Source organism: Rhinoderma darwinii, chromosome 11 (assembly GCF_050947455.1).
Source record: "Rhinoderma darwinii isolate aRhiDar2 chromosome 11, aRhiDar2.hap1, whole genome shotgun sequence".
In the NCBI taxonomy this organism is placed as follows: Eukaryota; Metazoa; Chordata; class Amphibia; order Anura; family Rhinodermatidae; genus Rhinoderma; species Rhinoderma darwinii.
The window spans coordinates 75,985,009-76,000,350 of record NC_134697.1 but is presented as its reverse complement, the minus strand read 5'-3'; the positions used below and the strand labels follow the sequence as shown (position 1 = coordinate 76,000,350).

Sequence of the window (15,342 nt, the reverse complement as noted above, 5' to 3'; positions counted from 1 at the left end):
ATCTTGAATTTACTCTATTGTGAAAAATTTAATCTGTGGCAAATCTGCATTTTAATATGTGTGGATTTACTGCAAATGTTTACAGGGTTACCCTGTCGACTCTATACTGCACTGCGTGACTTATGTCTATGTTATAATCTTCCCCTTTCACATGTGCCTGAATATTGTTGTATTCTTTACCTTTTTTATTTTTTCTAAGGGTATGCACTTACAATGGTGAAAGGCTATGGGATTGTATATATATATATATATATATATATATATATATATATATATATATAGATATATAGATTTCATATGTGCCTAGAATATTCTGTATATAGAAAAATTGCTGAGGCAACATATGTGTCCCTAAAACCCCTGAGGACGCTGCATCTGTGGGGAAACATGCCGGGGGGCTATGCTAGTCTTTTAGCGCAATGTTAACTGGAGCTGATCCTTCGTATAATTGACCATAGCCAGCAGTTATACTCAGTGTCAACTTTGCATCGGGTTATATCTCTCATGTTCTATAGACAGATTTATGTCTGCAAATTGCAGACGCCAGTACACATTTTAGTTTTCAATTTTCTTGTTGTTTGTCCCTAATTTAATAAAGGTATTTCATTTATTGTACTATCCTATTCTATTAGTTAGTAAGTAGTTGGGAAAAAAAACGGGTTCCTATCGCCTCACCAATTTTTCTATATATTTACGTTTTTTACCCGCCAACTACTAGGGTCTTTTCCGATGTTTCTATAGACTATTCTGTAGGCACATGTAGTGCTGCCTCGCCGTCTCTCCCTGTGAATGACATAAGTACAGACAATATTCCGCCTTGTATATCCCTGTGAATGATGTAGGCCCAGATTTTACTGCCTTCCCCAGCTTTCCCTGTGAATGGTGTAAAAACAAATAGTGCTGCCCGCCTGTCTATCCCTGTAAATTGTGTAGTCATAGACAGAATTGACTCACTGTCTGTCCCTGTTGATGCTATAGGCAAAAAATTGGATTGCCTACCTGGCAATACTACTGGACCCATGCATAAAAACGAGTGCAGGCAAAAAGTGTCGCTATTGCCTGGTGACAGACGGCAGATTAGAGTACAGTATATAATGGTGTATATAATGGTGTATATAATGGTGTATATAATGGTGTGTTTTCCAGTCCACCTGCAAAGTTGAATATGGCTCACAATCTAAACAACATTTGGTCACTTTAGTCAATTCACACCTTCTGCGTAGACAAATACTTATGTATATTCATATTACATATATTACGCTTCCTAGTACAGCGCACATAAACTGGATAATATATTCTTCTCTGCAATGTGGTCTCCAAGCCAAGATCTGTTTAACCCCTTAATGACCAGGCCAATTTGAGTTTTTTCATTTTCGTTTTTTCCTCCCCGCATTCCAAAAGCCATAACTTTTCTATTTCTTTGTCGACATAGCCATAGGAGGGCTTGGTTTTTGCCGTTTTGTAGTTTCATGGCACCATTTATTATACCGCATAATGTACTGGAAATCTGAAAAAAAAATATTTGTGGGGTGAAATGGGCAAAAAACAGCGATTACACATTTTTTCGGGGGTTTTGTTTTTACTGTGTCTATTAGGTGGTAAAAACTACATATTCACCTTATTCTACAGGTTGATACGATTACGGCGATACCAAATTTATATGTTTTGTTTTATGTTTTACCACTTTTAAAAAAATAAAACTATTTGCTAAAAAATAAAATGTTTTGTGCCGCCATGTACTAATGTATTGCAGTATATCGTGATTCTTACAGTCTCCTTTGAAGCCCTGCCAGGGACAGGGCTTCAAAGGAGTACAAAGATGGCAGACCTGGGTGCCTTCATTAGGCCCCCAGGCTGCCATAACAACCGTAGCCACCGGCCGATCTTGTTGTGGGTGGCACAATTCTGTGTTCGAGGTGGCGCCCCCCTGATTCTAACAATTTAAATGCCGCAGTTGCGATTGACTGCGGCATTTAAGGTGTTAAACAGGGCGGAATCAAAGTGATCTTTGATTCCGCCCATTGCATGAGGTATCGGCCGTATAACACAGCCGTCACCCGCTGAGCATGGAGCGAGCTCAGCCTGTAAGCCCGCTCCATACTTCCCCTTAACGGCTACCACGTACTAGTACGTGGTATGTCGTTAAGAGGTTAACCGCTCTGTATGGATGAGTGTTCATATACAGTGACATTCTGCATTTATAGACTATGCACACAGCACTTTTACTCTCTGTGTGTAAAATAAATGAGGTAACACTTTAAAGTGTAGTATAATAATTGCAACATATCCTTGAATGATCCTATGATGTCCATACAGAAATATGGTATTCCTGTATTCAGACCACTGACTTGCAGGGAGCGCTGGTGGGAAGTTCAAATTCAGTAAAGCCCTGCAAGGTAATTATTGGAATGACTATTAATAAGGATATACGGAAAATATCCTTTAGTCCGACATCAATGGGACTTGAGAGGTTCCCGATTATCAGATTTTCTGGATTGTCAGATAGCCAGAGAAAAGAAACAATAACTACAACTTTTTTTGTAATTGGAGGAATTTTGTAATTGTTTGGTAAATTCCACACAATATTGCAATTTTATTCTGGAGACAGTTTATGAGACTATCCGGATTATCAGATGATGGGTTAAAGGACTTCTGTTCATGCAATTCTCTAATATATATGTGTAGGGTTTCCAAAGGTTAAAAATGTAAAATTCCCAGCAGAGACGATGATTTTTGTTACTTATTGTTTACTTACCTGTTTTGTCATTTCTTTACAGTCCTTGCCTAATTGTTCACCCAGGTCTTCCTTCCTACCCTAATCTTTGTACCTTCACCCAAAATTCAAAATGAAAAATGTACAAAAAATAAAAAAAAAATTTCATTCTTGTATTGTGATGATGAGTTCCCAATTATTTTGTCCAATGGTCCCCAACCTTTTTTTTTAGCTCGAGTCACTTTCAAATTTGACAGTCATGCTGAATATTAAAATGGTAAAAGTATAGAAAATATATGACTAAATATATCTTATCTCTAAGTGGAAGTGATATGGTTTTGACACTGTTCCCAAGTATCAGTGTTATGACATCCTTGATGCCACTAGTGCACAATAGTATCTGCAGATGCCAACAGCTCTGGAGCCACATGCAGGCCACTCCTGAGCCACATGCAGGCCACTCCTGTGCCACATGCAGGCCACTCCTGAGCCACATGTAGGCCACTCCTGTGCCACATGCAGGCCACTCCTGAGCCACATGCAGGCCACTCCTGAGCCACATGCAGGCCACCCCTGTGCCACATTCAGGCCACTCCTGAGCCACATGCAGGCCACTTCTGAGCCACATGAATGCAACTCCTGAGCCACATGCAGGCCACTTTCCTGAGTCACATGCAGGCCACTCCTGAGCCACATGCAGGCCACTACTGAGCCACATGCAGGCCACCCCTGTGCCACATTCAGGCCACTCCTGAGCCACATGCAGGCCACTTCTGAGCCACATGCAGGCAACTCCTGAGCCACATGCAGGCCACTTTCCTGAGTCACATGCAGGCCACTCCTGAGCCACATGCAGGCCACTACTGAGCTTCATGCAGGCCACTCCTGAGCCACATGCAGACCACTCCTGAGCCACATGCAGGCCGCTCCTGAGCCATTGGTTGGGGAATACTGATCTGTACTGAAGACTTATTCTATTTGCAGGAAATTTTTATCACCGTGCACATGTGAGTCGAGGTCAGTAGCTTGGTCATATTCATCACGGGCACTGGCTTCTGGTTAATATATGACAGGTCTCTAAGCGGCTTTCACAACTTTCCCTGCATATGTTTTGCAATAACCACAGACAGAAAACAGATGCCACAGTCCAGGAATACAATTTTCATCATTTTTCATCCCACATTTAATAGACGTAGGACTTATTATGTCTCATTACAGTTGAAGTCCCGGCCCTTTGGTATGTCAGATGCTATAATGGATTGTGGTCTAAGTGTCCCAGTGATATGTGATCTATAGTTTACACAACTTCACAAACTTTGCCTAGACAATGAGCATTAACCTCAAGTGATCAGTATTATTTATATGCTCAGCAGTCTAATATTTCATGAAATACATGTCTGCTAATTATGACTTTCTGACAAGCAAATCTACTTCATATTCCAGACATTAACATGAAAAATAAAGCAGCCAGAATTTAATGGCTGTGCCGATAAAACCGTATACTGTGCTGATAATGGATCACTAGAAAAAATGTGCTGTAATTCTTAATAAACACCCTCATTCTCCAGTAACTGCAGAGAAAGAAGGAATATTTGTAGAATTTACTATAGAACAGAAACTTGAATTGTCACCTCATTTTCTATTAATGTGTCTTCTGGAAAATTTTAAGGGGCTGCTTACTTTGTACAACAGGTTTTTGCTTAATTAAATCTGGTAACTGAATGTTAAAGCTACTAAGAGCCATGCTTGCCAATACATAGATACACTATATGGACAAATGTATTGAGACACCTACACATTACACCTACAGCAGCTTTTATGACATCCTATTCTAAACCCATAGGTATTAATATGGAGTTGCCCCATCATTTGCAGCTAAAACAGCTCCCACTCTTATGGGAAGGCTTTCAACAAGATTTTGGGGTGTCTGTGGGAATTTTTGCCCATTTGTCCAGAAGATTATTTGGGAGGTCAGACACTGATGTTGGATTATAGGGCTCGTAATCTCCATTCTAGTTCATACCTACAGTGTTTCATGGGGTTGAGGTCAGGACTCTGTGGGCCAGTCAAGATCCTCTACACCAAACTCACCCAACCATGTCTTTATGGACCTTGTGCACTGGGGAGCAGGCATGCTGGAACAGAAAAGGGACTCCCCAAACTGTTTCCACAAAGTTGGAAGCTACAATTGTCTAAATGTCTTGATATGCTGATGCATTAAGATTTCCCTTCACTGGAACATACGGCCAGTTGAGCGGTTGGACCTAAGCCAACCACTAAAATACAACCCTGTAGCATTATCCTCCTCCACCAAACTTTATAGTTGGCACAATGCAGTCAGGCACGTCACGTTCTCCTGATATTCTCCAAACCCAGACTGGTCCATCAGACCGCCAGAGAGAGAAGCGCGATTCATCACTCCACAGAACACGTTTCCGTTGCTCCAGAGTCCAGCGGCGGCGGCTTTATACCACTTCATCTAACGCTTGGCATTGTGCTTAGTGATGTTAGGCTCACATGCAGCTGCCCATGCCATGAAGCTCCTAGCACACAGTTTTTGTGCGGACGTTAATGGCAGAGGAGGTTTGTAACGGTGCAGTTATAGAGTCAGCACTGAGTTTATTATCCCTGTACTTTGACTGTTTATTATTTAGAACCATAAATTATAATTACTAAATAGAATCACACCCTCTGCTGTAGGTGACATGTCCTCTATACATATCAATGTGCGTATGTAATGATATTCTTGTTATTGCTCTACTTAACCATAGGAGAGATAAAATATTTAGCTGCAGTGCAAGAGTTTAATTAACGATGTTTGTCCTCAAGACCTGTCCGCAAAAGCCAGGCCTACGTTTATAAAAGATTGCTTGTGTCTGTCATTGAAGGGGTATTCTAGCGCTGTGTTCGGCTGTTTCCATCAGTGCCATAGACTTTGAATGGAGTGGCAGGGCACATGCCCGGCCACCACTCCATTCAATCTCCTCCAAGCCAACATCCTGCGGCTGGTGGGAATGGAGGACCGGTTCCCTGGTTCTGGCAATTAGCGGGGGTCCCAGTAGTTGGATCCCCCACTGATCTAGCATTTATCACCTATCCAGAGGATAGGTGAAATAGGCTTTAGACTGGAATACCTCTTTAATTTACAAAATATTGGCTGCCATAAACCACACTATGTATTCTGCTGAAGGATCTGCAGGGTAATTTAAACTTCTCTATAGCCCTTCATGTAGTTATCAGAATGCTACCAAATCCAATAAGATTATATTGCTAGTTATGCATGTCCATTACTTACACTAGATCTGAAGTAGATGATATTGGCGAATGTAATGAAAGATAAATTTGAAATTAAAAAAAGATATCTTTTGGGGTTGAGAGAACGATCTGCTCGTGCTGTATATGACATTCTATATTTGAAGTGCAAATTTTGTCCTACTTTATTAGGCAAATGTGTAGACCCACTGACATTTGGAGTTTGCTTATTTTATGTATTCCCTCTAGAAGCTATTTGCATAAAAATGAAAACATCTATTTCATGGGTGATGGTGTATAAACAAGCGTGTCAGAACTGCAACTGCAAGCAGTCGTCAACTCATCAACCACACGCTCGCCTTCAGAGCTCGCAGCTACCATGTAAAGAATGTGTTACAGACAAATTTAAGGCTTCAGTGAAACCAGTTTCATATGTCTTTTTTTTCTTTACTGTAGCAGGCCGATGTTATCTGTGTGTGAATGGAATTTTAGAAAGTCTCATTCACACACTAGAACTGAACAGTGTGGTCTTGGGCTGCTGTCATTGCAAACCATGGAATGCCCTATGCCTGGTGTTGAGGAGGTATTTTTTAAGTGTGTGGAGAAATACCAACCCACATCAAAACTTTATATTAACATGTAAAAATCTACAAAAAGCACAATTTATATGATGCTTTTTTGTCATGTTCTATATGGTAGCGGTGTGATAGGTGTGAACAAATCTTAAAGCTACTCTTGCACTAATAATCATTAACCCCCTAATGACCACTTGCTGTATTATGGATGACCATTAAGTAACCTTATTCTTAAGGACTGTAAAAATATGGAACATTAGAATAGTGGCTGCACGGAGAGCTGCGAGTTGGAAGCACAGCTAACTGACAGCTATACACCCCATAGAGAAGGCGGAAACATTTCTACCAGTTCTGCCTTCTGGATCACTGTATGCATTTTGCCCAATAAGCTGTTAGGAAATGTCAGTCGCTTTAAGATTACCATGACCACTAGTTTAGCTTCTGGGCGGCTCTGGTTTTAGTTGCAGAGCCTATCCCACTTCCAGGGGCGTAACTAGGAAAGACTGGGCCCCATAGCAAACTTTTGACTGGGGCCCCCCTCCCCTGGGTGTCACACAACCCCCCCCCCTTGTAGATAGTGCCTTTTTTACAGCCCCCCTGTAGATAACGCCATACAGTCCCCCCTGTAGATAACGCCATACAGCCCCCCTGTAGACTTTATGGCGTTATTTACAGGGGGGACTGTATGGCGTTATCTACAGAGGGGGACTGTATGGCGTTATCTACAGAGGGGGACTGTATGGCGTTATCTACAGGGGGACTGTATGGCGTTATCTACAGGGGGACTGTATGGCGTTATCTACAGAGGGGGACTGTATGGCGTTATCTACAGGGGGGGCTGTATGGCGTTATCTATAGAGAGGGACTGTATGGCGTTATCTACAGAGGGGGACTGTATAGCGTTATCTACACGGGGGACTGTGTGGCGTTATCTACAGGGGGGACTGTGTGGCGTTATCTAAAGGGGGGACTGTGTGGCGTTATCTACAGGGGGACTGTATGGCGTTATCTAAAGGGGGAATGTATGGCGTTATCTACAGGGGGGGCTGTATGGCGCTAACGCCATACAGCCCCCACTGTAAATAACGCCATACAGTCCCCCTCTGTAGATAACGCCATACAGTCCCCCCTGCAGGGAACGCCATACAGCGCCCCCCCTGCAGGGAACGCCATAAAGCGCCCCCCCCCCTGCAGGGAACGCCATACAGCGCCCCCCCCTGTAGGGAACGCCATACAGCGCCCCCCTGCAGGGAACGCCATACAGCACCCCCCCTGCAGGGAACGCCATACAGCACCCCGCCTACAGGGAACGCCATACAGCGCCCCCCCTGCAGGGAAAGCCATACAGCCCCCCCCCCACAAAAAAAAATGCGACCTATAGTGTGTCCTACAAATAACATGCATCCCCTCTCCACAGGACAAGGGATACATGTGTGATCGCTGGCAGCGATAAGGAGAACGGGGAACTGAAAGTCCCCTGAAGTTCTCCATTACTAACCTCTGACTTCCGGTGTCTGCGCAGCTCAAAAAAATGAAAGGAGCGCTGGTCACGCATGCGCACAAGCACGACCGGCGCTCCATTCATTTCTACGGAGCTGCCGACACAGACCCCGGAAGTCCGAGGTTTGTGATGGAGAACTTCAGGGGACTTTCAGTCCCCCATTCTCCCTATCGCTGCCAGCGATCACACATGTATCCCCTATCCTGTGGATATCCTGTGGATAGGGGATACATGTCTTTTGCTTAAAGGCAGAGCGGGGAGATACCTCCCTGCTCTGCCGTAGTGTTCAGTGGCGTCCCGCTGTAGCAGCCATAGCGGCTGCTAGCGGAGCCTCCGGCCATGGTGGGGGCCCGTGCCGGCGGGCGACACGGGCCCCCTCATGCCGCGGGCCCCGTAGCAGTCACTACGGCTGCTATAGCGGTAGTTACGCCACTGCCCACTTCTTTGTCTTTCTTCCTATCAGATTGAAGGGTGGAGTATTTAAATCTGGGTTAGTTCTGTCTTCCTTGCTTGTAATTCTCCTTGTTTGCATGTGTTTGATCAAGCTCCTGATTATACCCTGTACCTTTGACTATTTGGACTTTTGGACCTGGACCTCGGCTTGTCTCTGGATTTACCCCTTGCTTACTGATTTGGACATTCTGCTCCCGGCTGGTTTTGGCCTCTGCACTTCCTGATATCTTCTAGCTTTGTGATTTGGACTTTCTGTTTACCCTCTGGCTGTCTTGTTATCTGTTCTGGTATTGCCTGCACTGCACCTCTTGTCCTACACCGAATTCTGTTAAAGCAACCTGGGTTCTATGCAGCCAAATTCAACCTGCCTTGCGGTGGGCTCTGGTTAAGACCATGGAGTAGCCTTAGACTCTGCTGATCAGAGTTGTGAGAGATTTGCTTGCATGCTTGTTCCAGACAGTCTCCAGCTGCCTTTGGGGAATCGCTTACATAGCAATTCCATCAACTTTCGCTCTGGGAATTGGTCAACTAGTGATTCCATAACATAAGCGCTGTGCATACAATAGGGGAAGCAGCAGTGCTGCTGTCTGTACTGGTCCTGGTGTTCACTTGATGTGACAGAGCATACCCAACACATCCCTGATGCTGCTCCTGTTATATGTAATGTACATTTAACAAAATAAAAAAATGTAAAAAAAAATTAATGCTAATGAACTATGAGAAAAACCCTAATAACCTCCCAGACAGCCATGTCTGTCACTCTCGCCCTGACCTAATTGCCCTTAGACCACGGTACATATCATAAATAAACGTTGGACAATACCTTACACAAATAGATATTCTATTACATTTTCTCTATGTAGTTTGAAAAATAGTTGAATTTGATAATTTGTCTATTTTACAATTTTTTACACACACAAAGTGTAAATAAAAATATTTCCATTCACTGACAGCAAGATCGGAGGAATCACAAAGTATATTAGACAGTTGTCTAGCTGTATACATACACAGATTAGATGCTGACGAGCCTGGAAAAACGAATCTATCGATTTATTTATTTATTTTTAAGCCATAAATACTCTTCAATTATTGTGTGAAACATGTTGATACTTTGTAGCTTTTATTTTATATATGTTGTGTAAACACGATCAGAAGTTATCCGTATTTACATCCCATATCTGCATAGAGCAAAGCAATGATGCGGGGCAGGAAGGTTTTGGATTTCCTACCTCTCATCTACAGTCATCCCATGCCTATGGCTGCATACAGGGAACAATAGACGACTTCTTTACAGTACATATAGGGGACACACACGCTTTATGCTTAGCGCCCCTTTAACTGGCCGCCGCCCACAGTCTGAACACTTCAGCACCAAGGACAGCGGTATACGTCTTCTATGTACGCAGGCTCCGCCCCCTCTACGACCGCCCCTCCCTCCAGTGCTTTACGCAGAGCGCCCGTCTTTGTGACGTCACTAAGGCTGCAATACGGAGCGTTCCACCGAGATTCTGGCTGTGTTATCACGTGTGCCGCCCTCAGGTAACCGTGTCACCCGGAAATGTATATCAGGGCGCTCCGGGAGACCCTGTCATCCCAGTGTTAGTGTATGACCCTGTAATCCCAGTGTTTTTAGTCCGTGACCCTGTCAGCCGCATCCTTCACTCGTCCGCACGGTTACTGTGCTGCACGGAGATGATTGTCAGTCACGTTGGGGTTGGGGGGGGGGGGGGGGTGATGTGTTGGTTACTCTTGGTTGTGGGGAGAGGAGGGGGTTCTTCCACAAGTGATGTACTAGGGCTGGTTAACCATTGCTGTGTCTGAGCTATAATCCATAGTTGTGTAGAAGCCGTTTTTCACGTTAGTTGTGTGGGATAGAAGCAGGTGTATGTCGGTGCCGATAGACATGGTGGTCGGTGCAGAGGTTCTGGTCACACCTGGGCCTGAGGGCTGCAGTACTCCGCATGGCATGTGATGGCTGCTGGACTCTGCTACAGAATGGCGTACCTTTACTGATCCCGTCATCAGAGCCAAATTGACTGACTTGGTACGCCGCCGCATGGCGCACATCTATGCCAGCACGTTGTCGCGACCATCACTGGTTGCCTGGTCACGCCCTCCTAATGCGACTTTTCTCATATTCTTGCTGCTGACCGACACTAAACATGGCGCTCGCATCGTTTTCCATATGCACGTTCCACCACTTTTCTGGCCATTTAATTTCATACATTTTATCTATTGTGTATTGGAAATCACAGCGTCAACGTTCTCTAATGCTGCACACGGTCAGGAATATTTACTGGCTGGAGAGCTGCCATGGAGGTAGAGACCCAGCGCCCTGTATCATGGAGTCCTGGGCACGCTGCATTTCACTGTAGGGTACAATGGCATATTACAGCGCTGATCTCTTCTAGGACGCTTGTGGGGGGGGGGGTGCCCCCGTTATGTGGCGTCCAATGGAACAAGGCACGTTTATTTCTTTCGTTTTCTGTATGAGGCGTACGGGGGTTCAGTAGAACCCCATAGATTACTATAAATGGCGAATAACCGCACCCAACAACTCCGAGATTGTGCGGACCGTGAGCCCTTATAGGGTCATTTATATTTTATTTAACAGTTTTATATATATATATATATGTGTGTGTGTGTCGTAGAAAGAATTTAAATTTAATGGCAGGAACTGAATAGTTGTTAGCCCTCACATTTTATATTTAGGCCTTATTCACACAGTGCAGTTTATAAAGCCATAACCGGAATGGGATTGTAGAAGGAGGGCAATTATATAGAAACAAATCTACTGCTCTATTTATTTTTTTTATCAATTCCTGCTTTATGGCTTCAAAAACTGCACATAAAAATTGCACCAAAACGGCACTGTGTGAATACACCCTTATACAAATAATACTAAAATCTGCAAGCATTCTTATCACACAAATCTAATACTAGGCCATAGTGGGACAGGTCAGACTACACTGCCTGCATTGATGTGTTATTGATGTTCGCAGTCTCCTGGGTGGACTAAGGAAAGTGACATCTTTTTGACAAGTTTTCTTCTGTAGAGATGGCCCGAAATCTGCGTAAAAATCCCAGTGTTGCAGATTTAGCTATAAATGATACCCTGTGCCTTTTAATGGGTTAAATTGGCATCAATACAAAAAAATATGCGACACCGCATGCTGCAAATGTTCAAATCTGCCTACATTTTTCCCACCGTGTTTATAGGGTTTTGTAAATTGTACTGTACTTTATTTGAAAATTCCCAGCTATTCCACTGTGTGCACATGGTCGTATGCAGTGTCTGCCATCTGCTGCAGAGGACAGACCTAGTAGGAAAAAGGAGCGCTGGAGATCCAGTGGTGTACCGGCCAAGCGTGCGTTGTCTGCAAGTACTTTTTACGTGATGACCAGCACCTATCTCTAGAATGGGGCTCCCTAAACCCCATTCTACCTTTCACGGTTCCCGCTGCCACTTGTAATACATTAAATATTTGTGTTTTTATCTTTTGTTGTTGCTTAAATTAATAAACAAACATCTTTTTGATACAATATATATATATATATATATTCTAGTCTATATGCTCCTTTTGTTCGATTTTGGTTTATATCCTGTCTATTTGGGAGCCATAGGCTGTTCCCTTCTAATTTGTGACGGACTATTTATAGGAATAACTTGCCAATAAATTGCAATTCATCTGATCACTCTTCATAACAATCTAGCGTTAGTGCAAATTGCCACTATAAAAACTGAAGCAGAAAACTTTGTGAAAACCAACATTTGTGTCAGTCTCAACTTTTGGCCAGGGCTGTAGATAGAGGTGTTACCTTTCATTGTAATCCTGCTTGTTATAATAATGAGATGACTTCTGAGATATGATCTCTACAGAACAGGAAGTGTCAGGCCTCATGCACACGACCGTAGCCATGTGCACGGCCGTGATTTTCGGGTCGGCCGGCCACGGAGTGACAACCGTGAGCCGCCCGCAAATCGCGGGCCGTGCACATGGCCGAGGCCATTATTTCCAATGAGCCCGGACCGCAGAACATGGCTGTAATAAGACTTGCCTGTTCTTTCTGCGGTCCAGGCTCCTGGGCCATGCACGGACCGTGATGACCACGATCGTGTGAATGGCCCCATAGGAATGAATGGGGCCGCAATTCTCCCGTGGATTTTCGGGGGAATTGCGGCTGCAAAAGCACGTTCATGTGCATGAAGCCTCAGTGTTTTGTGAGGCTCAATGGCCTGAGTAAAAACGGCAAGACTTTAAGATTATTTTTAATATAGATAACATAGAAAATAAAAAAAATCACCAAAAAGCCTTAAATATCTTCAACATAAAAAACGTGATTTTAAACAATAGGTCATTTTCGGATCCTTTAAAATTGCTGTCGGTTTATTGCCATCTCCCCCAAACCTTTTTTGCAAACACTCACTGGTGACCGAGCATTCACATGTATTTCTATTAGGAGACCAGCTCCTGCCAGGCACTTCTCCTGGCAAACAAAAGTATCCGATATGTTGATATCCAGTTCGGGGACAGTCGAACATGGTATGTCAGCATGGGGAAGTCTCACTGCGCTATTACCATTTTTCTTGTGTAACAGAATAAGAGGTCATTGCTATCTAACCTACTCCATGTGACCGAAGAAGTTCACCAGTGTTAGTAAGTGTGCTTGGATGTGTCTTGTTACATTTTACTCTGTATTAGATCTTCTGCACTGCATATTGTACATCTTCTACAGTATGTGCTTACCAATAATGATACATTTCATAAACAGTCTCGTATACAGTGTCTATGCAAAGAATCCAACAATAGAATACAAGTAATCCATTCTATGAGAAGTTTGTTGGAGAATCAATTAAGTCCATATCAGACTGAACTATTCAAGAAACTTTTACAATTGTCCTACTGAGTTACCACCAAGGGAATAACCATAAAAAGAGGGGTTATAATAGGGCTTGGCAATTATGACCTAAAACAAAAATCACGATTAATTGAACATGTAACCTCGATTTACGATTATTGAATGATTATTTAAGCCACACCCCTTTATGCATGCCACACCCCTATTTGCATGCTACACCATTGAATTAATAACTATCCCCTGAGCCTGCTCTATACGACTGTATATAATATACCCAGACGCTGCCCCCACATGGTATATTGCCCCCATAGTGCTCCCCACATTATATTGCCCCATAGCTGCCTCTACATAGTATTTTGCCCCTATAACTGACTTTCACGCAGTATAACCCTATAGCTGCCCTCACACAGTATAATGCCCCCATAACTGCCCTCATATATGCACCCCACACAGTATAAAGTCGTCCCCCCCCCCCAGCTGCCCCCATGCTGTATAATGCCCCCAATAGTGCCTGATAAAAATAATAATATATATACTCCCCTAACCCTCGTTTCAATGACGAGTTGCGGATCCCTCTGCTCCTCTGGTCTGTGCGGCACGGCGCAGACAGGCGCGATGACGTCACTGCCTCGTGTCCAGAGATACATAGTGAATGGTAGAGCAGGGACCTTACGATTCCCTGCTCTACCATTGGATTCAACCGTATCTGCGTCCTGAAGATGCAGATACAGTTTAAACTGGGGAAAAATAATGGATAAAACCAAAATTCGTAAGATGACTTCGATTAATTGCAATGAAATTCGATTTTGATTATTTTTCGATTTAATTGCCCTGCGGAAGGTTATAATAATAGTAAACAGCATGCATTTGGTCAGGGGCATTATTATACATGAAAGAGAATTCATGCATGGGAGACTCTCAGCCTATCTTGTTCACAGAACTCTGATCCTGGATAAAAAGCGTTCGGGGGCTCTAGATTTCTATTTTTTTTTTTTTTTTTACTGCTGTTTTTCAACTCTCAATAGCATATTTTCTCAAGTCTGGAAAGTTGAGCTACCTTCTGCACCCAATGAATTGACCGAGTGTCCGTACTACGCCAGTAGGGAGAGATCCTAGATTTCGCAGCTAGGACCAACTGCAACTATAAAGGTTTATTAAATGAGATATGGGTGGGGGGAATTAGGCTCAAAAACAATATCCAAGGGGTATATACAACAAGTTCGAGGAACAGAGTTGTCAATTTTATTTAAGGGCACTGGTGTTATGTACCATATTCTTGTAAGCTTATATCTGGTTTCTTTTAAATTAATGTATCTAGAAGGGTCACAACAATGTTTATTAATCTGCTTAGTTCCTAAAGGAGTAAGGTTCGTTCACATCTGCGTCGGGACTCCGTTCATAGGTTCCGTCGGACCTTTCCGTCAGGGTAACCATGCACGGAATCCAAACTGAAACAAACGAAAACCATAGGTTTCCATTTGCACCACCGTTGTTTCAATGGTGACTGATCCAGTGCAAATGGTTTCCGTTTGTCACCATTGTTTAAGGGTTCCATCCTTTTGACGGGAATGAATAGCGCAGTTTTGAAACCATTTGTACCGGATCCGTCGCCATTGAAATCATTGGTGATGCAAACCGAAACCTATGGTTTCCGTTTGTTTCAGTTTGGATTCCGTTCATGTGGTCCCCTGAACGAAAGGTCAGATGGAACCCACGAACAGATTCCCATCGCAAATGTGAACGAAGCCGAAGCATCACATCCAGATCCAAGCATTGATATAAGACAATGGCCTGTCCGTATTCTGAGAGTTTGGGTATGTTCACACGCAGTGTTTTCAGACCTAATTTGGGCATTTTACGCCTGAAAAAACTGCTTTATTACGCCTACAAACATCGGCCCATTGCTTTCTATGGGTTTTACGGTGTTCTGTTCCCACGAAAAAGAAGTGTATGTCACTTCTTGGAATGTTTTTGGAGCTGTTTTTCAT

The 15,342-nt window shown here is 43.5% G+C and overlaps 1 protein-coding gene across 4 annotated transcripts in view; it reads left to right on the top strand.

Moving 5' to 3' along the window:
* Window positions 1–9,951: 9,951 nt before the first annotated feature.
* Window positions 9,952–15,342, top strand: part of OGDHL (oxoglutarate dehydrogenase L) — a 118,672-nt gene continuing 113,281 nt past the window's right edge. For 2 of the 4 annotated variants that reach the window (XM_075841749.1, XM_075841752.1), the window contains exon 1: window positions 9,952–10,033. The gene's annotated coding sequence lies outside the window, so the exon portion shown is untranslated. The remainder of the gene's footprint in view (window positions 10,034–15,342) is intronic. The other 2 variants (XM_075841750.1, XM_075841751.1) reach the window with 2 other exon arrangements.